At 42.2% G+C, this 23,370-nt stretch overlaps 1 protein-coding gene across 3 annotated transcripts in view; it reads left to right on the top strand.

Moving 5' to 3' along the window:
- The window catches only part of NTRK2 (neurotrophic receptor tyrosine kinase 2), a 320,394-nt gene that overhangs the window by 160,295 nt on the left and 136,729 nt on the right, over nucleotides 1-23,370 (top strand). The window lies entirely within an intron of this gene.

The following is a 23,370-nucleotide window of genomic DNA, read 5'->3' as shown; positions in this document are numbered from 1 at the left end:
ATAAATCCTTGAGACACAAAGATTCTTGTATGGAGAGTCATTTAATATTCAAAAAATAAGAGTTAGGGGACTAAATTTAAACCATGTCTTATAAAATGTATGTCCATATCATTTATGCCAACAATCAAACACTTCTGTATTCAGATCAGGTAATTCCACATATAACTGTGACCTGGATCCTGAAACAGAATGCTTCAGTTGGGCTTTGCAAAGGCAGAGCAGTCTGCCCAGTTGGTTCCTATTTAAACATGGGTTTATGGGATCAGAGCTGAAATGCATTATATTCACACAGCTGGTATTTCTGTTTTGGAGATGGCTTAGACAATACAGTCCTTTGGAATAGATTTATAGAATGTTGGGTATTTGCATGGTCGACGGAACCAAGCTGATTTTCTTTTATAACTTTAATGGAAAAATCAATAATATAGTTTGAAACATTGTGGCCCTGTGAGCACCCATCTGGGTTTCCTGCGAGACCTATAGAGGTAGGAAATAAAAGTTAAGGATTTTGAAACAATTATGTTATAACTCAGGCCAATTTTTGCCCTTTTTGCTTTCTGCAGAGGCATGTTGTATGTTCCCATAGTTTTCATCACTGTAGTTGGAACTTGGCAAATTCAGATTTTCCATGATAAATTGTTCATGTTTGTGGAATGTGCACTCCCATACTTCCCTTCTACAAGAACTGTAGATCCCTGAATATTTTACCAAATCAGTTTAATATAACCATGGGGAATAATTATTTTTTTCTTAAATGAGTCTATGTCAGATAGCATCTGTGTAAAATATGCTTTCTTAGCACTCATGTAAAATATGCCATTTGAGACAATATAGTGGAGCTTCATCATCCAAAAGGAATAAGCCTCATGAAAGGCCAATTGATTTATTTTAAAAGGCTTTATACATAACTTTCTGCAATTAAAATTCAAAGGGATATTGTCCACATTAGTTTAGGTACAAACTATCGCATGGATTTTTAAATTAAAAATAGCTATATAAATGTTTTAATGGAGTAAAAATGAATGAAAGGTGTTTGGGTTTTGTCATGAATTATTTTGCTCTAGGGAACAGAATCAAGAAATGAAACAAAAAAGAAACAAAAGTGAAACTGACCAGTTATGCTGTTGGAGATGAATGAAGAAAGTTAACAAGCAGGATAAGTGGTAAAAAGAGATTAAGTGTTTTCAGTTGTTTAAAGTTTAATCATCCAAGATGGTGGTAAAAAAGACAGACAATGATTCTGTTTCATAGAATCATAAAATCCTAGTGCTGGAAGGGACTTCAGGAGGCGATCAAGTCTAACTTCCTACCTAAAGCAGGATCGATCAACTCTAACTAATTCATCCCAGCTAGGACTTTCTCAAGCCAGAACTTAAAAATCCCTAGGGAGGGAGATTCCATCACCTTTCTAGGTAATGCATTCCAGTGCTTCACCACTGTCCTGGTGAAATAGTTATTCCTAATATCCAACCTTCACCTCCCCCTCTGTAACTTGAGACCATTGCTCCTTGTTCTGCCATAGGTCACTATTAAGAACAGCCTCTCTCCATCATCGTTAGAACCCCACCCCCACCTCTTTCAGGAGGTTGAAGGCTGCTATCAAATTGCCCCTCTCTTCCTTTCTGAAAACTTAATATGCCCAAATCCCTCAGCCTCTCCTCATAGGTCTTGTGCTCCAGCCCCCTAATCATTTTCATTGCCCTCCACTGGACCCACTTCACTGTGCCCACATCCTTTCTATACTGGGGGGCCCAGAACTGGACACAATACTCCAGATGTTGTGTCATTAGTGCCGAATAGAAGGAAATAATAACTTCTCTAGATCTGCTGGAAATGCTCCTCCTAGTGCACCTCAACATGCCTTTAGCCTTTTTGGCTACAATGGCATTCTGTTGACTTACATCCAGCCTCTCATCTCCTGTAATCCCCAGGTCCTTTTCTGGTTATTTTCTTTTAAATATTTAGGAGTTATAGCTTAACAGTTATTTCTTAAAAATAGAAAAAGTGACAGGAAAGGGGATTAGAAACATACATAAACTGTACACGTTGACTTTTTTACTAATGAATGTTATATGTATTATTTTTTGATAGTGGCATTTTTTTTTCATTTTGAACACAGTGCAAGAATAAAACGTCAATAGGTTTTCTTATTCAATTCCCAATTTTTCAATACGGAGAAGGAATGAACATAGATTAACTGATGTTTTATTCTGACATTATATTAATAATCACAAGGATTAATAGGCTTCAGCTAAAATAATTACACACAATAATAATTTGGCACTATTTCACATGATAGGAGTAGAGAACTGGGTCCCAAAAGTTAAAAAAAAAAGTCTTAGATGTTCAGATTATTCTTACAGTTGGGGTAAAAAATTGTTAGTTGCTAAAGAGAATAAAATATACATAAAAGCAAATATCTTGGAACTGGAATGCTGATGCAGAAAAAATATTTGTCAGGATAGTAAAAATTAATTTTGTTCAAGGTTTATGATTCAGACTTCTAGTAATCCTGCACAAAATATGAAGCTTCTTTTAAAAAGCTTGTAACCACCTGAGGTCTCTTCCAGCCCTAGGATTCTGTGATTGCAAGAAATGGATAAAGACTTAAGCTTCAGCAAAACAAACAAACAAAAGACCTAGAAAGACGTATCTCAAGCAGGATTAAAAATTATTTCATGTTAGGTCTAATGACTGATTACAATTGATGCTACCTTTGGTATGAATAACTTGCTGAGGAAGCTCTGAAGTAGTTGGATACAATTAACTTGCTTTTAAAGATGGTGCCTCCTCTATAGTCCAATACTGTAATTTGGTGATTCTGACCTTGTTCTCGTAGCCCGAGTGATTTCATTGTGCCTGCATGCTTCATGATGGTAAACTTCACATACAGTTCCCATTATAAGCAACAATGTTAATCAATACAGTCTTAATTAAAACATCAGATAGAGTACATTGCCGTAATGAAACCACAAGATATACCTTGCCATATATGTCCATCTCGGAGAGAATAGGTCAGATGATCTCTCTTCAGTCTTTCTTGCCAAGTGAAGACCATAAAAATCACTTGTGGGAGCTGCTGTTGTCTGTGTATACAGAAGCAGCAGGAGGATTCAGTTTGATGGCTGAGCTGTGATTCAGTGTAACCAAAAAAGCAGGCAGACCCTTCCCTCAGGAGACCGATAAACTTTCCAGTTATTTTGTGCTGATGGACTGAAGATGTAGAAATGAGTAGCATGCTCAGGCCATGTTTTCCCACCAACTCTTCTAACAGCCTATATAAATATAAAGAGAACGAGAATATAGTTAAATACAAAGGGTGAAAGAATAGAAACCTGTGAAATGCCTTGGGGCCAGCTGAGCAAGAAAGTAAGGAGCATAACTCTGTTCAAGGGCAGGTCCATCTTACCCCCAATGTATCAACACCACCTTGTTCTCCAGAGCATTGGGCTGATGACAAACCTGCATGTCTGAGAGGAGGTCCATCTTCTTACTCCAGTGCTTCCTTCAGGTAGTTAACAGGGTGATCCATGTATCCACTTCTCTATGGGATGATGAGTGGGGGATTCACTCAGGTCCCCTTTTACTAAGCACCTAGAAACTGCTGAGAAAATTTTATGTACATTCAGCTGCACATGCACACATACAGACTATGTTCTAGTCACACCTATATATTTTTATTAAGAAAATGTAAATTAGACTGAATTCAAAGTACTGAACATTAAACCAGTTGATATTGCCTGAAAAATGAGCCATTAAATAGAAACATGGAGAGAAATCTGTTAATTCTAGCCTGTGATAGTGTGCACACGTTGGCTTGCAAGTGGATATATTACATGGCCAGTAACCCCTGAAATCAACAGAAGACTTCCATTGACTGCTGTGGGCTGTTGGACACAATTGCTAAATATATTGAATGGTTTTCCTGTCAGCTCTATAGCTGCGTCTACACGTGCACGCTACTTCGAAGTAGCGGCAGTAACTTCGAAATAGCGCCCGTCACGTCTACACGTGTTGGGCGCTATTTCGAAGTTGAAATCGACGTTAGGCGGCGAGACGTCGAAGTCGCTAACCCCATGAGGGGATGGGAATAGCGCCCTACTTCGACATTCAACATCGAAGTAGGGACGTGTAGACGATCCGCATCCCGCAACATCGAAATAGCGGGGTCCTCCATGGCGGCCGTCAGCTGGGGGGTTGAGAGATACTCTCTCTCCAGCCCTTGCGGGGCTCTGTGGTCACCGTGGGCAGCAGCCCTTAGCCCAGGGCTTCTGGCTGCTGCTGCTGCAGCTGGGGGTCCGTGCTGCATATACAGGGTCTGCAACTAGTTGTTGGCTCTGTGTATCTTGCACTGTTTAATGAAAGTGTGTCTGGGAGGGGCCCTTTAAGGGAGCGACTTGCTGTTGAGTCCGCCCCGTGACCCTGTCTGCAGCTGTGCCTGGCTCCCTTATTTCGATGTGTGCTACTTTGGCGTGTAGACGTTCCCTCGCTGTGCCTATTTCGATGTTGGGCTGAGCAACGTCGAAGTTGAACATCGACGTTGCCAGCCCTGGAGGACGTGTAGACGTTATTTATCGAAATAGCCTATTTCGATGTTGCAACATCGAAATAAGCTATTTCGAAGTTGGGTGCACGTGTAGACGTAGCCTATGGGTCTAATTCCTCTAATTCCTCTCTCAGTTATACCTTTTGTTAAACAAGAACTAACTTCATTGCAATCATTGGTGTTACATCTGTAATTTAATTTACAGGTACCACAAGTGGATTGTACACTTCTTGTAGGGACCATCGTTTTGCTCTGTGTTTTTTACAGGACCAATCACAATGACCTCTCAAGGATCCTTCCTGTCCTGTAATTCTGTGAGGTCCCAGTCTGTGACTGGGGCTCTCCGCATTGGTGCTATAAAATTAATAATATGTCTGTGCAACCATCAGGAAAATTGTCTAGAATCCTAAGGCTGGAAGGGACCTTAAGAGGTCATCTAGTCTAGCCCCCTGCCTGAAGCAGTATCAACCACAACTAAATCATCCTAGCCAGGACTTTGTCAAGCCAGAACTTAAAAACATCTAGCAATGGAGTTTCCACCACCTCTTTAGGTAAAGCATTCCAGTGCTTCACCACTCTCCTGGTGAAATGGTTTTTCCTAATATCCAACCTACACCTCCCCATCTGTAACTTCAGACCATTGCTTCTTGTTCTGCCATCCGTCACTACCGAGTATAGCCTCTCTCCAACCTCTTTAGAGCTCCCTTTCAGGAAGTTGAAGGCTGATATCAAATCGTCCCTCAGTCTTCTCTTCTGCAAACTAAATAACCCCAAATCCATCAGCCTCTCCTCATAGACCATGTGCTCCAGCCACCTAATCATTTCTGTTGCCCTCCACTGAGCCCGCGCCAGTGCTTCCACATCCTTTCTCTACTGGGAGACCCAAAACTGGACACAATGCTCCGGATGTGGCCTCACCATTGCTGAGTAGAGGGGAGTAATAACTTCTCTAGATCTGCTACAAATGCTTCTCCTAATGCACCCCAATATGCCATTAGTCTTCATGGTTCCAAGGGCACACTCTTGACCCATATCCAGCCTTTCATCCACTGTAATTCCCAGGTCCTTTTCTGCTGAACGGCTACTTAGCCAGGCGGTCCCCTGCCTGTAACAATGCTTGGGATTCTTCCATCTCAAGTTCAGGGCTCTGCATTTGTCCTTGTTGAACCTCATCAGATTTCTTTTGGTTCAATCCTCCAATTTATCTGTGTCACCCTGGACTCTACCCTCCAACATGTCTACCTCTCCCTCTAGTTTAGTGTCATCCACAAATGTGTTGAGAGTGCAATCCATCCCTCAGCCAGGCCATCTAGCCTGATTGTCTAGTCAGATTTCTATCCATCTTGCAGTCCATGTATCCAATCCATACTTCCTTAACTTATGGGCAAGAATGTTGTGGGAGACTGTATCAAAAGCTTTGCCAACGTCAAGGTATATCACATCCATTGACTTTCTCATGTCCATAGAGCCAGTCACCTCTTCATAGAAGCTAATCAGATTGGTCAGGCACAATTTGCTTTCACCTTCCTGATTAGTCCCCTGCATTCTGCAGCCATATATTTATACTCCTCCTTAGTCAACTGTGAAATTTTCCACTTCTTATATGCATGCCTTTTGACTTGAAGCTCACCATGGATTTTCCTGGTAAGCCAAGCAGATAGCCTACCATATTTGCTTTTCTTACTGCACATTAGGATGGTTTGTTCCTGTGCCTTCAATAATACTTCTTGAAATGTCGGAATCAGACCTCTGGTAACCACGTTTGCCAGTCCTCACTCTTCTTTTATAACTACCAGCCCTGAAATAAAGTTGAGCAGATGATCAATGGTTTCTACCTTTTGATTTGGAGTATTTCTTTTTTTCTTTTTTCGTTTCTACTTCTTATCAGTCATAAGAAAAATGAAGAGACCCACCAAGAAATGCAGAAATCACTGAATCCAGTGTCATTTGTATAAAAGAATACTAATCAGAATCAAATAAATCTAGATAGCTATGCAGGAAGTTCCTAGAACATCTCCTGCATACAAAAACACTATCTATCTATGCAATAGTATCAGGCTGGGCTTCTTCTTGTGTGTACCAATGTAATCATTGCTTCTCATATAGCAACCTTTGTTCCACATTTAGACTTTCCATAGCCATTTTGTGGGCAAAGAGTTCTCAATCCTTGTGCTAGAAAAATCACGTTTCTTCCTCTGGAAAGAAATGTTCATGTGCAAATGGCATTTGAAGAGAATCCAATCTTTCCATCTTTTATCTCCTCTTCGGATGTTATTTCAATCCAGACATACGAATAAGCATGTACTTGCCATAAAAATTGAATGCTTCAAAATTCTGGCTGAATTGTTGTTTTATAACAAGTGAGGACTGTGTATCCTTTTACTTTGAGGGTGCCAAATTTAGACCTCCCAGTTCCAAATATAGTGATTTTGGGTGACGTGTATTGTTCAGGGATGTAAAACTTTTCACCGCTGGCTTACTGCTCTCTGTTCCACCTAGGGTGCAAGTGACTGAAACGCCTCATTATCTGATGGCTCTTTGCTAGCCTGTGTGCTATTGGTTAGGTGCTCAGTGATCCCCAGCAGACAGGTGGTGATGCCAGAAAAGGGCCTCTTGTTGACAGTCTGGCCAGAGGTACCAGGAATTGTACAGAGATGGAGACTGAATTATTCTGTTATCCCACTAACTTCTAATGGGTTGAAAGCCATCGAGAGAGGCACGGTAGCAAACTAAATTGAAGAAAAATATTAAAACTTCTCCTCTCTGGGATACATGGGCCTTGTCTGAGACATCAGCTCAAGAAAAATTAGTCTTCTGTAAGGTGTGTATGCTCAATGGAGATTTTAAATCTAATTCTGCCTCTGGTATTCACAGTTAAGACCACCATGTGTGTGTCGCACACCTTTTCACAAAGATTCTGCTCAGATCCCTATCTGACTTATTTTGTGACCTTGATGCCACGGGTTAGTCTCTGGGCTGTGTCTGTGTCAAACAATGTTTCATCAGTGGGAATATATTGGTCTGCGATTTTGTCATCACAGTCATTGAAACAAAGGAATTGTGTCTGTCTGTGTGGTGCTGACTGCAGTCAGATCCTTCTCTGGATTATTATGAACATGTCTACACTGAAGTAGACACCAGCCGGCATTGGCTGACTCTGGTTGTGGGGCTGTGAAATTGCAGACATCTGGGCTTGGGCTGGAGTGCAGGCCCAAGCCTAAACATCTGCACCGCAACTTTATAACACCATTGCGCGAGCCGCACTGGCCTGAATCAGCAGATGCGGGCCAGCTGAGGGTGTTTTATTGCCACAGAGATGTACCCTTAGTTTCCTCTGCTTCTGGCCTCTGGTGGAAGATGTTGCTTTTCAGTATCAGTGTGTGTCCCCTCATGAATAAAACATAGCCAGTTTCACTGACTGAACTGAAATTTTCTAGCATCGCCATTGGCACTCCAGCACCAGAGTACCCATGGATTTGCCATCACTGACAATCGTTAAGTCTGATATTCTTCTAAAAGGTCTGCTCCAGGAACTATTTTGGGAAAGTTTGGTGGCCTGTTACGCAGGAGATCAAACTAAATGAGATAATGGTACTTTCTCGGCTTAGAATGTATTAATCTATCTGCGGTGTTTGTGTAATACTACTCAAAGCATTTACAACGTCATGAAAGGATTTTAATTTAAATGTAAGTTGATTTTTTTTTTTTGCTGTGTAAAAATCTTCTAGAGAATTTTTCCAGTTCATTTATAAAACACTGTTTTGTGCACATTTTAAAATGTGCCATTCTGAGCTGTTAGATGATGAGCTTATCCAGTGAAAAATGTATTGAATATATCTATTCAGATGACTTGCTATTGAACTCAAACACCGTAACTACTCTGGTCTGATTTATAAATCTCTGTTTATTATTATATCAATTAATGTGCAAGTTAATGTGGGTCATAAAAATGTTTTAATGCATATTACGAAAAACAGTTATTGTGTATAAACAGTACTTAATTTTTCTAACAATAATGGCTGTTTCAAAATCCCAAAATGGCATAACTTGCCATATAAAATATCAAAAAGCTGCCTTAATTCCATTCTTGAAATGAAGTTTTGCTTTATTTATAGCAGCATAAAGCGTCATCTGAAGTGGCTTCATGTCTCCATTTTATTATCCTATTAAAAATGTTGTTAGATGTATTAACTTCTCTATCTCCATTCTTCTATATGATAGTTTTCAGCCCAGGACTGAATTTTTGCAACCAATTTCAGACCTTCTGGAAAAATTCTTGGAGCCAGGTCCTGAGCTGGTGTAAACTGATTTTGCTCCATTAGTTTTAGTCAGGTTTCAACAATACACTGAAATGAGAATATGGCCCCTGGCATGTGAAAAGTTCATATGATGGGGTGGGGGCAGTGCTCCTGTTCATCTCAAGCCAAACCCTGCTGTCTATAGAAAATTTATGGGAAAGGAAAACCTTGTGGAATTTTTGATGCATTCTTGTCAACAAAGCAGAATTAGTGGCGGCCTTGGAGTGGAACAGGGGAAACAACCTGCAAAACCTAGCATACATGAGGAGTCACAGGGAATGCAAGGTACCTCCCTTTAGAACCTGGCACATCCCCAGGGAGAACTGACTCCTCTGTGTTAGTTGCTGGATTCCATTCCCCCCAGGAAGGAGTCTGAAGGTGCTTTGATGCCATTACTATATTCTGCCAGACCTCCGCTGAGTCTGTATGTTCAGGCACAGAGCCTTATTTAAAACTTTCTGAAGGAGCAACGTGCCCGGGCATGCTCCCAGCAGAGGCGTGACTTTCCAGGAGGGTGCAGCATGTTGCATTGTCTCTATTTAACTACAGTCCTTCTAGTGTCATGGGTTGCTTTTTCATCCCTCTTTACTTCTTCTGCTCCCGTGTGTGTCTTAGAGTGAGAGGTGAGTTGACCTATTGACCCGAGGTTACAACTTGCCAGCAAATTCACATACAAGTGAAAATCATACCCCCATTAAAGATCTGTCCAACATGTGCATAACTCCCACTGGAGGAGCCAATGGCAATTGTGTAAATGAATGAGGAGTGAAGTATCAGGCTTTTGCTAATCTTTACAGTTCTAGACAGTGCCATTTTAATAACCTGGATGCATAGCTGGGTAGATAACATAGATTATACATAACTGGTGCTATGCACCGAATCATGTAGTCTTTAATCCCCATTCTGGCAAAGCTCCCAATGAAGTGAATGGAAGAATTGCGTGAGCATGAAGAAAGTAGGAATTTTAGGGTTTAATCCCATATTAATATCTCAGCAAGAAATAAGGATGAATTTTATGGATTTTTCAGTTAAACGTTATGTAAACGTGAAACTAACAGTTTATAACAGTGATACAAATATCTGTAAAAATCCTTTGGCAGTGCATCTTGAGAATAAGATAGATCCATTACTTAAATCTATTTCTAAGGTAATTCATGTAAGATCATGTGAATAGTCTTGTGCTTCCTGTAAGCTTATAGTAGGGTTGGTCCTGCTAAGACATGTGGCTAAGTCACCTGATGCTGGAGCCCAATTTGAATGTGGAGCTTTTCTGTGTGGGGGTGTGTGTCGAAAGGTGTGAAGCTGAACACAGAGGATACCTGTCTTGGACAAAATCTATTTATAGTGAGGGGACCAAACGATAGGGAGAGCTGGCAGTTGCAATATACCAAGACACCCATTGCTTACCACCAAGATGACTGCTGGAAACAGGAAAGACTGAACAGGGAGAAGGATAAGGCCCAAACTAGGAGGCTGCCTAGCTTGTGAGAAACATCATTAAAACTACCGTTAGGGTAAAAAAATTGCATGAAACAAGTTTCACAAAATACTAAACTTAGCTGGCGTGTTTTGTTTTATTTTGCTGTGGAGCTTACTTTGATCTGTCTGTTATCACTTGCAACCACTTAATTAGATACATTTGTATCTAATAAAATCATTTTGTTTATGATCATTAATAAAAATAATAATAGTTACTGGGGACGCAACAGCTGAACATATCTCTCTTTGATTGAAAAAAGGGATGAACAAACTATAAGGCCAATCTATATAAACTTTATGCAGAGTGAGGTGGATTTATTTGGGGTTTTGGTCCCATTGGAGTCATATACCTGTGACCGAGCCTTCCCAGAGCAGAGTTGCTCTCCGTATCTGTGTTGCTCTGCCATTGGACTGTCACCCCAACTCTGTGACTTTGCTGGGGAAGACCAGAGGTTCAGCAGGAGAGGGTGGTGGGTTGCCCTGGGTGGCAAGTAGGTGGGCTCAATGGGATGATCGGCCTATCAAGTGATAGTCTCAAGGGAATTTCTGTAACTCAACCCATCACAATACCCTCTTTTAATTCTATTTAATTTCAATTTAGATTAATGAGCTGTTTTTGAATGAAAAAGGTATACATATAAATATGATAATTTTTGGTGCAAAGGCTAAGTTGGCTAAAAATGCTCAGAAAGTTTATGAACCATAGTAAAATTGTCTGTGAAAACTGGCCTTTTTCCAAGAGTATATCAATCAATGAAGAACCTACCATTTACTTTTTACTTTCATCATATGTTCTTTGGCTTCTTTCACCTGGACATTTCTATGCACAAAAGGTGATGGCATGTGGAAGTAATGTGTTTGCGTGCCTAGTTTATGTGGAAATACATGTGTACAGCTTCTGAAACCTAGCCCTCTGAAACTCCTGGGGAGTTTGTAGGTAGCTGTTACTCTTTCAAATATTGAACTGCGGCAAGCGAAAATAAGGCTTGTGGTCTTGTGTTGTCTGGTATGATAGTCTCTGCAGCTTGTTGTTGTAGGTCAGTAGAAAGATGCACTAGTTGGGGAGGTTTGTACTGTGATTTTCCTTTTATCAGTACTAATGCTCACATGATCATCAAATTCACATAGCTGTACAAAAATATTGTGTTGCTGTATTAGACTGCCAGCTTTAAGGGTTGAGACTAAGATCACCTTAGCATCTTCTTCACCAGTTCCTGCTTGTCAGTGTGTATGCCTGCACATGGATGTGGGGTGGCGGGGGTGATTTCTGGCTGGAGGCAACACAGTTGCATCAGCACTCCCTTACTACTGTGATAGAAAGAGGAGTGCAGCAAGCTAGCCACCAAGTACGTACCCACAGGGCCCAGAAGGGTTTGCCCTTTCTGCCACTTCTCATGCTACTGTGGCTAGCGTACTGTTAGACTGCGAGCTCACTGAGAGCTAGTAGGAGTATGTCTTCTTGAGCCCAGTAAGCAGCAAACTTGGTCTATTGGATTAATCTGTTTCTAAGAAACATCGATGATCAGGCCTGTGCTGGCAGAGACAGTGGTGGAATACTTTAATGGGTAAAAAACCACTCATGTCTATTAAAATTATGTAATTGTTATATTGCATCGATACGAGAGGCTCCAATCAAAACCGTGACCTCTTTTGCTAAGTGCTATGCAAGATGACAGGACGAGGTGATCCTGCCCCAAAATGGTTATGGTCTAAGACCCAATTTGAGAGAGAGAGAGAGAGAGAGAGGAGGGGTGCTGGACCAAGGGCTTAGGAAGAAGTTGATATTGGCAGTTGCTCTGGGCAGGAGCTGTACAGTTGTTTAGAAAGAAAGAAGACATGTCCTGAGCGGAGAAAGTGAAGCGAGAGAAGTTGGCATAGCCATGGGACTCTAACCAAAGGCACTGTGGAGCATGGGAGTAATTGTAAAAGTGTTTCACAAAATGTTCTGAGAAATGACAAATGGCAACAATAAAATTCCAAAATGTTTCAGGAAATTGTTTTCCATTTTCCGACTAGCTCTAGTAAAAATATCCAAGGACTTTGGAACCCTGACCCTGGTTCAGCTGCCATCATACTGGCACTGCTGGGGCAGTTCCTGGCTGTTGCGCTAGTGAGATTTTTTGGAAATGAGATGAGGAGATGCAGCTGGCAGTGGTCTTAAGGAAGCTGAAAGATGGTGTGGTGTGGGAGGAGAGGAGGTGATTCTAAGCAGCAGCAGCAGAAGAAGAAGCAAGGGTGAAGTAGACTACCATTATGGTTTGACTCCTTGAACTCATCCCTAGTGTTTTGGCTGACAGCCTTGGGGCGACCAGCAGAAATAGGCTGAAGTTAAGTAAAAGTAAAGGGACAAAGCAAAATGCTACGTATGTCCTCAAATCAACTGCAATAATCTTCAGATCTGCCTGTGCAGAGCATTTTCAGGGTGTAATGACTCTATTGTAAGTGAGTCCTGTGCTTGTGGAAACAAGAAATATGACTCTTTGAGCCAAAGCCACTTTTTTTTTTTATCCTGGGGCATATAGTGTGGAATACGTGTCTAAACATTACAGACAAAAAAAGCACTGGCACTCTTTCTCTAAACAGAGACCAAAAATATATACTGGAACATGATCTAAATGCCATGTTGAAGCAAGTGATGTTTATTTGTTTCTTCAGTTTCTCATAAGTTCACAAAGTACCAGCTGCCAGCAGGAGTTTTGAGTACTGCGGGGGCTAATAATGGTGTAGGTTACCCCCAGGATGATGGAGAGCTGATTTCCATAACTGTCTTGTAGCTCTCTGCATCTGTTCAAGATTGCTGTACCCAAGCAAATGGTTTCAGAATTGAGGCTGTTGCAGGTTGACAGAAATCTGTGTGCAGGGAACTAGCTCCGATGTGGGAGAGTAATCTATAGCCCCTGAATTGTCTAGGGAGAACACGTGTACAGGAAGCCACTGAAACGGTTGCTGCAACAGAGACAGAAAAGGGACCAGTTTCACTACTGCTAAGTAATTTAAGATAAACAATGATAGAATGTTATCATTTATTTAAGCTTTATCTCTTTCAGTGGGTTGGTATTTAGCAAATCATGTACTCATTGAAAATAATGCTAATGTGAAATGGTTTGTTAGTACGGCTAACTTTGTGACGTGGTGGAGAGCTCAGGTTCAGTGAGGTTTCATCAGAAATCTTTAATAAAATAAACACACAGCTATGAACTAATGAGGTCTGCATGGCTGTGTAATACATTTATTATACATTAGAAGGATCACGCTCCAGTCACTTGTGACTTTGCTTATGCTGTTCTCCCTAGTCCCTGGAAACAGAAGTATTGATCTTTCTTCCTCTTCAGAGTAGCATATTAATAGTGGCTCTGCTGGACTTAGAGGAAGTACACCTGTGAACAACTAATGGAAGTGATAGCAAAATCAGCTTTGAGTGTGGTAACTTGATCACAGCCCAGCGGTCTCTGTCACAGTGTAAAATACAACAAACAGTAGTAATATGTAGTCTTTTAAAGAAAAATCTGAGGGTGGACTTGGCACTTATGTTTAAGTTGCTGAAACTGTAAAACTGTTTAGAAAGCCAGCTTGTAAGTGGCTGCAGAGCTATCAAACAGGAAAAGCTAAAGGAAGTTTTGAAAGGGAGTTGAACTGGAGCAAGAGAGCTAGATATATCTTATAAACTCTCTCAAAACGTAGGCCAAATTCCCCCCTCACACACCCCACCCCACACAACTAGGTCAAAGAAAGGAAAAACAAACAAAGTACATATAAAGAACAAAAACAAAAAACTTTGCAAGAATAAAATATTGGAGGCAGAGTTTCTGTAGTACAGTGGGTCCTTCCAGTTTATTGCATTGAGTGAAGCATTTGTCTTGTGGTCAGACTCACATGACATAAGTATATATTCAATACAAGCAACTCATAGCCCTCAGAAGCTGAGTATGGGCTCTTGAAACAAGAGTGGCTGAACCGGGGAACTAAGGACGAGGTGACCATCCGTCCTGTATTAGGCAGGACGGTCCTATGTTTTGGGTGCCAAAAAGGTCTCCCTTACTTAGGCTGTGTCTCCACTAGTACCCCTCTTTTGAAAGGGCGATGCTAAAGAGACATGTCAGGATATGCTAATAAGGCACTGCAATGAATATGCAGCACCTCATTAGCATAATGATGGCCGCAGCACTTCGAAAGTGTTGCTGTCGATTGCTCTTGGCTCATCTAAATGGGGTCCTGTTCGAAAGGACCCCACTCACTTCAAAATCCCCTTATTCCTATTTGGTTATAGGAATAAGGGGATTTCAAAGTCTGTGGGGTCCTTTCGAACAGGACCCCGTGTAGACGAGTCGCGTGCAATCAAGAGCGGCACTTTTGAAGTGCTGCAGCCACCGTTATGCTAATGAGGTGCTGCATATTCATTGCAGTGCCTCATTAGCATATCCTAAAGTGTCTCATTAGCATTCCCCTTTTGAAAGGGGGGTGCTAGTGTAGACATAGCCTTAGTGTTTCAAAGGGACTAACTGTCCCATATATGGGCCCTCCACCGCTGACCTTTTCTGCCAGCAGCTGCGCAGGTGCAGCTGCTGGCAGAAGTCACTTCCCCGAGCCTCAGAGAACTGTGGGGGAGTGTGGGTGGCTGCCATGTCCCTGCCGCTTCCCCAGGGCTCGGGGGGTGCCAGCAGCTGTAGCCTCCTTGGGGCTCCTGGAGTAGGCCGGGGGCTACTGCTTCCCTGGGCGCATCTACCCCTTACAAATAGCCCCTGCAGAGTGATTGTGGTTTTGTCTCCACTCTTGGTATCTTTTTCTGCACTGCCTGGGGCCAGCCGTGCCCCACCGCACCACAGGGCAACAAGGCTCTTGTGAGGGTTGTGCTTGCATAAGAGGCCAAGAAACTTCTTTCCAGCCATTTACATTTGTACGTGAGCCCCCCTCCCTCCTCGACAGGCACCACACGGTTGGGGTCTTTCCCATGCTCAACCACCTCATGTGGCTAGCCCCTGACCCACTGAAAGGACGTGCCCACCGTTTGGTGCTGACCATACTGCTAGGCAGCACCATGTCCTAACTTGCACATGTTTAGGGCTCCAAGGAAAAGAAATAATTTTGGGGGCTTGCAGCTGCTGGGGGAAGTCTCCCCCAGTGATTAAGATAGTTGGGGGGAACACTTCAACTGACCCACTCCCACTAAGCTCCCTCCCACACATCCCTGGTAAGGGACCAGTGGTGCTTGCAGCTGCTAGGGGAGAAGTGTCCCCCACTGGCTAAGATACTCGGGGGCTTGTTTCCACCAGGGGAAAGTCTTCACTGGCTCTGCAGCCGCAGACCACAGCACCTCCCACCCTCCCAAAATATTTTTGGGGGCTTGTTGTCCATTGCAGACACCTTCTGGTTTGATACTTCTGTTATAAAATCTTTTTCCTAACATTTCCTATCTGTCTTCATGCTTTGACCCCCCAAAAACCACAGGGGGGAGGGCTAGTTGAGATTTCTGTTTCCATTATCAAGTTCAGTGTATGATATTTCACTGCCATCACCCATGTTGGCAAAGTTTGTGTAATGAAGAGGGAAGTCATTTTTTCCCTAGACTTTTATATCCTCTTTCTTCTAACTTTGAGAATACAGTCAGGGCCCCTGTATTAATTTCAGGGATCAGATGCAATCATGGAAGAGGGAGACACTCAGTAGATGGGCAGTTGAGAATTCAGCTACAGATGAAAGACATTTCTATAAACTTTTTTGCCATCTCTGTGGATGCCCTACTTTTCATAAAATTGTAGACTTCTAGGGCTGGAAGGGACCTCAGGATGTCATCGGGTCCAGCCCCCTGCCTAAAACAGGATCAACCCCAACTAAATCACTCCAGCCAGGATTATGTCAATCCAGGATTTAAAAAGCTCTAGGGATGGAGATTCCACCACCTCTTTTGGTAATGCATTCCAATGCTTCACCACCCTCCTGCTGAACTATTTTTTCCTAATATCCAACCTACTCCTCTCTGTCTGTAACTTCAGACCATTGCTCCTTATTCTGCCGTCTGTCACCATTGGGAACAGTCTCTCTCCATGCTCTTTAGAGTCCTGTTTCAGGAAGTTGAAGGATGCTGTCGAATCACCCCTCGTTCTTCTCTTCTGTAAATTAAATAAGTCCAAATATCATAGCCTCTCCTCCTAGGTCATGTGCTTCAGCCTCCTAATTATTTTTGTTGCCCTCTGCTGAACCTCTCCAATGCATCCACATCCTTTCTATACTGGGCACCCGGAACTGGATGCAATACTTCATATGTGGCCTCACTGGTGCCAAGTAGAGGGGAATAATAACTTCTTTAGATCTTCTGGAAATGCTTCTGCTAATGCACCCCAATATGCCGTTAGCTTCCTTGTCTGCAAGGGCACACTGTTGATTCATATCCAGCCTCTCATCCACTGTAATACCCAGGTTCTTTCTGCTTTTTGAGTTTAAGCTCACCAAAGATTTCCCTTGTAAGCCAAGCTGGTTGCCTACCATATTTGCTTTTCTTACTGCACATCAGGATGGTTTGCTCCTTCCAATGGGAAAAATGGACATTTGCTTACCATGGGAGGGGAATGAGGAAAATGCAATGTGAGAAGATGATCTCAAAGACCAGTGAGCATACCCAGAATGCTACAGGGATGAGGGAACTGCAATATAGGTTCTCACAATGCACTGCTGTAACAGCTGGTGTTTGCCGAAAGAGTGTGGCAGCAATATGTTGACTTTGTGAGGAACATGTGGGAAGATGAGGATGATTAAATTGGAACTTATAAATTCCAGAATTACAAAATTGATATTAATAAATTCTAATTTATCTGGTAGTGAGATGCAGCCACACAGTCACAATCAGGATACTCCTTTGGGAGGAAGGAACCCCAGTTATTGAGAACAGACAGGTGGTGGTAATGGGGGGTTTGATTATTAGAAATACAGATAGTCAGGTTTTTGCTGATTGGGAGAATCATCTGCTGGGTGCAAAGAGTTCTAGACAGCTTTATGTACGGTGCTGAATGTAGTAGTCATAGTATAAGGACATAAGGAGAGGTGGGAAAGATATTGGAAAGTTAAACATAGGATGCTAGGAAACAGATTAAAATCCGGGATATCCATGGTAGCATCCTCCAAAATGCTTCCCATTCCATTCACAAGGCCAGCTAGCTGGCAGAGATAAAGGATCTCAATGCATGGATGAGATGATGTGTACAAGAAGGGATTTAGATTTACAGGTTGAAATTCTCTTATATGGAACTCTCTCATCTGGCAACATCCGTGATCTGCCATGATTTTAGTTAGTCAGATGACTACTCATCATGGGTGTAGCCAAGTTCCTGTGGCATCCATAAAGTTTGTTTCCAGCCGCCAATCCTGGCTCTCAAGCTGTCTCTACACTAGCCCCTTTCTTTCAGAAGGGTCATGGTAATGAGTGAGGTTGGAAGATGCTAATGAGGTGCTGCCATTAGCATAATGGCAGCTGCAGTGATTCGAAAGTGCCACTTTTGAATTGTACACTGCCCATGGAGACAGGGGCCTTTCAAAAGGACCCCCAGTCTTTGAAAGCCCCTTCTTACTATCTGGTGTTAGGAAGAAGGGGCTTTCAAAGACTGGGGGTCCTTCGAAAGACCCCCGTCTCCATGGACAGCGCACAATTCGAAAGCAGCACTTTCGAATCGCTGCAGCTGCAATTATGCTAATGAGGCACTGCATATTCATGGCAGCACTTCATTAGCATTTTCTGACCTCACTCATTACCATGCCCCTTCCAAAAGGAAGGAGCTAGTGTAGACACAGCTATAGTGTTCTGTGCTGTTATTTATCTTTAATTTATCCCTAAATGTTTTCTAACAGCCCAGGAGGCAGCTGAAGTGTTGTAAATGTGCTTGAGCAGGGGTCAGCAACCTTTCCGAGGCAGAATGCTGAAATTTGACCTTTTGACCTCTAAGTATGGTCCGAGTGCCAGCGATACTTTTTAAAGTCAGTAATAGTCCCTCTTACAACAGATTCATTAATAAATAAATAAAGATTCAGAGCTTTGCCGTTTAAGGGGTGGTTGGTAGAACTAGCTGGTCTTTTGTTAATCTACAGGCAGCCTGGCTTTGAGCAAGCTACCAGCTGCATGGTGGAGGAGGGTTGGGTTGAGCTCCCAACTCACGTGCCAATGAAAATTGTCTCACATGCCACTCTTGGCACCCATGCCGGGGGGGCTGCTACCTCTATGCTAGGCAATATAGACCTCCCATGATTCAGCAAATTCTCTAGTTCAGCACCAGGCAGGCCTCGAGGGTGCCAGACTAGAGAGGTTCAACCTATATTAGGACCTGGGAACTTTTTGGGAAAGAAGGAGCCTGTTCAAGAAGAATGAGCTCCAGCTAACCTAAACAGAGCCAGACGACTGGTGCAGTAACAGAGAGGAAGCCGTGCTAGTCTATACACTATCAAAACAAAAAGCGCTACTTGACTGCTTTTTGTTTTGATAGATTACTGGTATGTTAAATTAAAAAAGGTCGTAGAAAAGTTTTCAAACAAAGGATTGAGGGAACACTGACAGAGTTACAAGATCGATTTTAGTAGAATCGAATTTACATTGTAGTGTAGACGTGGCCTTAGGGGAGGATTTATTAAGGAGTTTACTCTATATTAGTGTTTCTCAGGTGGGAGTCTGCAAGAATACTGAAGTGGGGTCCGCCAGGCTTGCCAATCAACTCCTCCCCACCCCCCCCTTTGGCTCTGCTTCTTCCCTTCCAGAGCCTCCTGAATGCTGAGCACAAACTGTTCTGGGAGAAAGGGGGAGGAATGGGAATAGGTCTGCTTAGGGGTCCACAAAAATTTTAAATTGAAATGCGGGTCCTTGCATTGCTAATGTTTGAAAACTGCTGCTGTATATCCTTGTAAATAGGAGAGGGCATAAGTTGATAGAGGACAGGTGAGAACTGAGGAGAAACAGTCCATTCCGTTACATTACCTGAAGGGAGACAACTAAATTTGATGAAAATTTTAAGTGTTTGTATTCAAACACAAGAAATTAGGTGAACTTGAGTGCTTGGTATTAAAAGAGGTTGTAGATAAAATAGGCATCACAAACTCAATGAAACGATGATCAATGGGACATTGTCGTATGAGGATACAAAATATAGGAATAGGAATGACAGAGTAGTTGCACTGTTGGGGTAGTGGCATTACATGTGAAAGAGAGCATAGTGTCAAATATTGTGCAAATTTGAAATGAAGCAGACTGTACCCTAGAATCTCCATGAATAGAAATCCCATGCTTCCGTGATAAGGAAGTCCACACTACAAAATTAAGTTGACCTGTTACACTGATGTACAAACAGCACAGGTATTAAGCTTCTTTTGAATGTCCACTCTTTGCTCCTTGTATCAATGGTCCATATCCTCCCTAGGGGATCTGCACTGATTTAACTGTTTGTGTGTGTGCGGGGGTGGGCAGGGCATTGTGGGATGGCTTCTGAAAGGCAGCAACAGTCTAGATAAACAACAGAGGATCTGCAGTGATACTGCATTGACCAAACTACATTGTGGAGATGGAGTTACATCAGTGCAGTGGTTAACTCATATGGATAGGGTCAACATGTTAGTGTAGATGCTTACACAGTTAAGTGAGGGCAAACTGCCTCACATCAACCTAACTCTATGTTGTAGACCAAAGGTCAGAGTATAGAAGTAGGACTATGTTACCCACCATCAGAATAGGAATGTGAAATGTTACAGGCACTTGGAAAGGTTACAAAAACAGAAAATTTAATAGTAGGGGTTTTAAACTGTCTCTCAGTGGATAACGTGTCACCTGCTTTGTTCCCTGTAAGCTGAGCACCTGGGCAGCTGCCCAGGAGAAATTCAGGTGCCGAGTGCCCACTGCTGGCAGCAGTTTTTCTACTATACAGCTCATCTTCACATGCCTTGATGAACATAACAAAATTTATTCTGCCCATGTGTGGAAAAATAGAGGGAACACCAGTCACCTGAAGACAGGGTGCAGTGATAACATTTCTAGACGCCATTAACAGTTGTTTTCTTGGAGCAAATAGAAGAAGCACTTCTCGAGCTAGTCCTAAGTGGCACACAGGATCTGCTCCAAGAGATGTAAATAGGCAAATCACTTGACAATTGTAACCATAATGTAATAAATTTATCATCCTTGTAGGGGAGAAAATACCAGCTCAGTTGTAAATAAATGTAAAAAGGGCAACTACAGAAAAACGAGGAGGCTAATTAAACAAATTACAATGAACAGTCACAAGAGTGACATGCCTGCAAGTGTCATAGAAACTTTGGGAAAATAATAATGAGGCTCAAACTAATTGGCTATCCTAAGCATAAACAGACAAACCACAAAGAGGACACCAGTGCCAGCATTACTAAATAATAGAGTAAAAGGGGCAGTTTGAGACTTCCTTTAAAATTGGAAATCAAATCCTAAGGAAAATAGGAAGGAGCATGAAGTCTGGTGTGGCAAGAGTGAAAGTATAATTAGACAGGCCAAACAGAACTTGAAGAGCAACTAGCAAATGAGCCAAAAACTGACAGCAAACATTTCTCAAGTATATCAGAAGCAGGAAGCCTGCCATACAATCAGTAGGGCCACTGGGCAATCAAGATGCTAAAGGATTACTCACAAAAGTCAAAGTAATTAAGCAGAGGCAAAACAAATCCTTTGCATCGGCTTTCACTACAGAGGATGTGAGGGAGATTCCAATGTCGGAGCCATTCTTGTCAGATGACAAATCTGAGGAACTGTTCCAGATTGAGCTGTCTGTATAGAAGGGTTTGGAACAAACCAATAAACTAAGCTGTAATCAGTCATCAGGAACACACTATATTTACCCAAGAGCTCTGAAGGTACTAAAATGTGAAATTGAAGAACTAACTGTGGTATGTAACTTAAATAAGTCTTTGTACCAAGAGGGTAGCTAATATAGTGCTGATTATTTTAAAAGACTCCAGAGGAGATTCTGGCAATTACAGGCTGTGGAATGTATTGCCAGACTGTGTAGTGAAGGGCAAAAATAAAACTGGATTTAAAAAAGAATTAGGTAAGTTAATGAAAGATAAATCCATCAATGGCTATTAACCAAGATGTTCAGGGATACAGCCCCATACTCTGAGTGTTCATAAACCTCTGACAGTCAACACTTGATAAATTACCTTGTTCTGTTCACTTCCTTTGAAGCCTCTGACACAAGCCACTGTTGGAAGACCGTTGATCTGACCTAGGGCAGCTACTCTTATGTTCTTTTCCCTTTTCAGAAAGGGGACTGATGTGTATGCTTTAAACCAAGCTTGTGCTTACATGATTTTCTGATTAGGGCCTTAAAAGATTTAGTCTGGGACTCCCAAAATTAGGTGCCTAAATCCATATTTAGGTACTTAAATAAGTGGCTTGATTTTTAAATGTTCTGCGTGTCCTGCTCAGGTACCACCCAGAAGACCAAAATATATTTGCCAAACTTCATTCAATAGCAAATTTCAAACAAACAATTCTGAGAGCATTATAGAAAATTCACAGGTAGGAAAAGAAGTGGAATGCGTTGAATAACTTGCTTGCTCTGCGTATTATCTTGAATAAGCTGGCTTTTGGTCCATTAAGATACTATTTGATGGAAGGAAGTCTTTTATTCTGTGGTTTTCTGCTGTGTGTGTACCCATGCAGTACACGAGTATTGAGGCTAAAGCATTTCAACATGAGCTGGAGCAAGCAGGTAATTTAAACTGTCACAAGAATTCCTAGTCTTGTGAGATTTTAAACCAAAGAGATTCTGATAGACTTGGAAAAAATCTGCAAAATGGAGGACAGTTTCAATAAACTCAAACTTTGACCATTTTTGGATTTGCCAGCCACTATAGCTTTGGCTAATAATTAGCTGTTTCATTGCCTGCAAGTGTAAAAGTTAGATCTGTTTTCTCAAATCGGTTTCAAGGGCTGGGAATGCTCAGGGGAGTGAGTGGCTCAGAAGACCTGGTTTTTCACTTAGAAGCTTCTAGTTAAAATTCAGCCCAGATTGCAGTTTGCTAGAAATCATTCCAGCTCTGGTAACTAATTGTCCAGGTCACCTAGGCAAAATAAGTTGACAGTATGAGAGCAATAGCAGCAACACATTTTTACAAATATTAGTTTGAATTTTAAAATGAAATTTCCTTTGACTGTGGTTTGGAGACATTTCTTTTTTGCTTTCTGTGAGCATTTGAATCGTTGAGCTTCACTCGCTTGAATACTCAAGTCAAAATTAATGTGAAGCTCCTACTTTAAAACTGAGCAGCACAAAACAGGGAAGAATGGCACGGGGCTTATGTGACTAACAAATTAGCACTGTCAGAAACTGATCAGAAGCTATCAATATAAGGGGGCTTTTCTCTAAAGATTCCATTTGAAAAAGTCACAATCTTGCTGTAAACATCTCAGAAGCAGGAATAGAAACATTTGATTAAGAAATGGTGCATTATCATTATTAGACTGTTGTACATTCTGAATAACTGGCTGAATCTTTCTCATTGGCTGCGTCTACATGTGCACGCTACTTTGAAGTAGCGGCGCCAACTTCGAAATAGCGCCCATCACGGCTACACGTGTTGGGCGCTATTTCGAAGTTGAAATTGACATTAGGCGGCGAGACATCGAAGTCGCTAACCCCATGAGGGGATGGGAATAGCGCCCTACTTCGAAGTTGAACGTCGAAGTAGGGCACGTGTAGACGATCCGCGTCCCGCAACATCAAAATAGCGGGGCCCGCCATAGCGGCCATCAGCTGAGGGGTTGAGAGACGCTCTCTGTCCAGCACCTGCGGGGCTCTGTGGTCACCGTGTGCAGCAGCCCTTAGCCCAGGGCTTCTGGTTGCTGCTGCAGCAGCTGGGGATCCATGCTGCATGCACAGGGTCTGCAACCAGTTGTCGGCTCTGTGGATCTTGTGTTGTTTAGTGCAACTGTGTCTGGGAGGGACCCTTTAAGGGAGCGGCTTGGTGTTGAGTCCACCCTGTGACCCTGTCTGCAGCTGTTCCTGGCACCCTTATTTCGATGTGTGCTACTTTGGCGTGTAGACGTTCCCT

The sequence above is a fragment of the Carettochelys insculpta genome, chromosome 5 (genome assembly GCF_033958435.1).
Source record: "Carettochelys insculpta isolate YL-2023 chromosome 5, ASM3395843v1, whole genome shotgun sequence".
NCBI classification, from domain to species: Eukaryota; Metazoa; Chordata; order Testudines; family Carettochelyidae; genus Carettochelys; species Carettochelys insculpta.
Note: the sequence above shows the minus strand (reverse complement) of the source record. Positions and strands in the feature narration are given on the sequence as shown.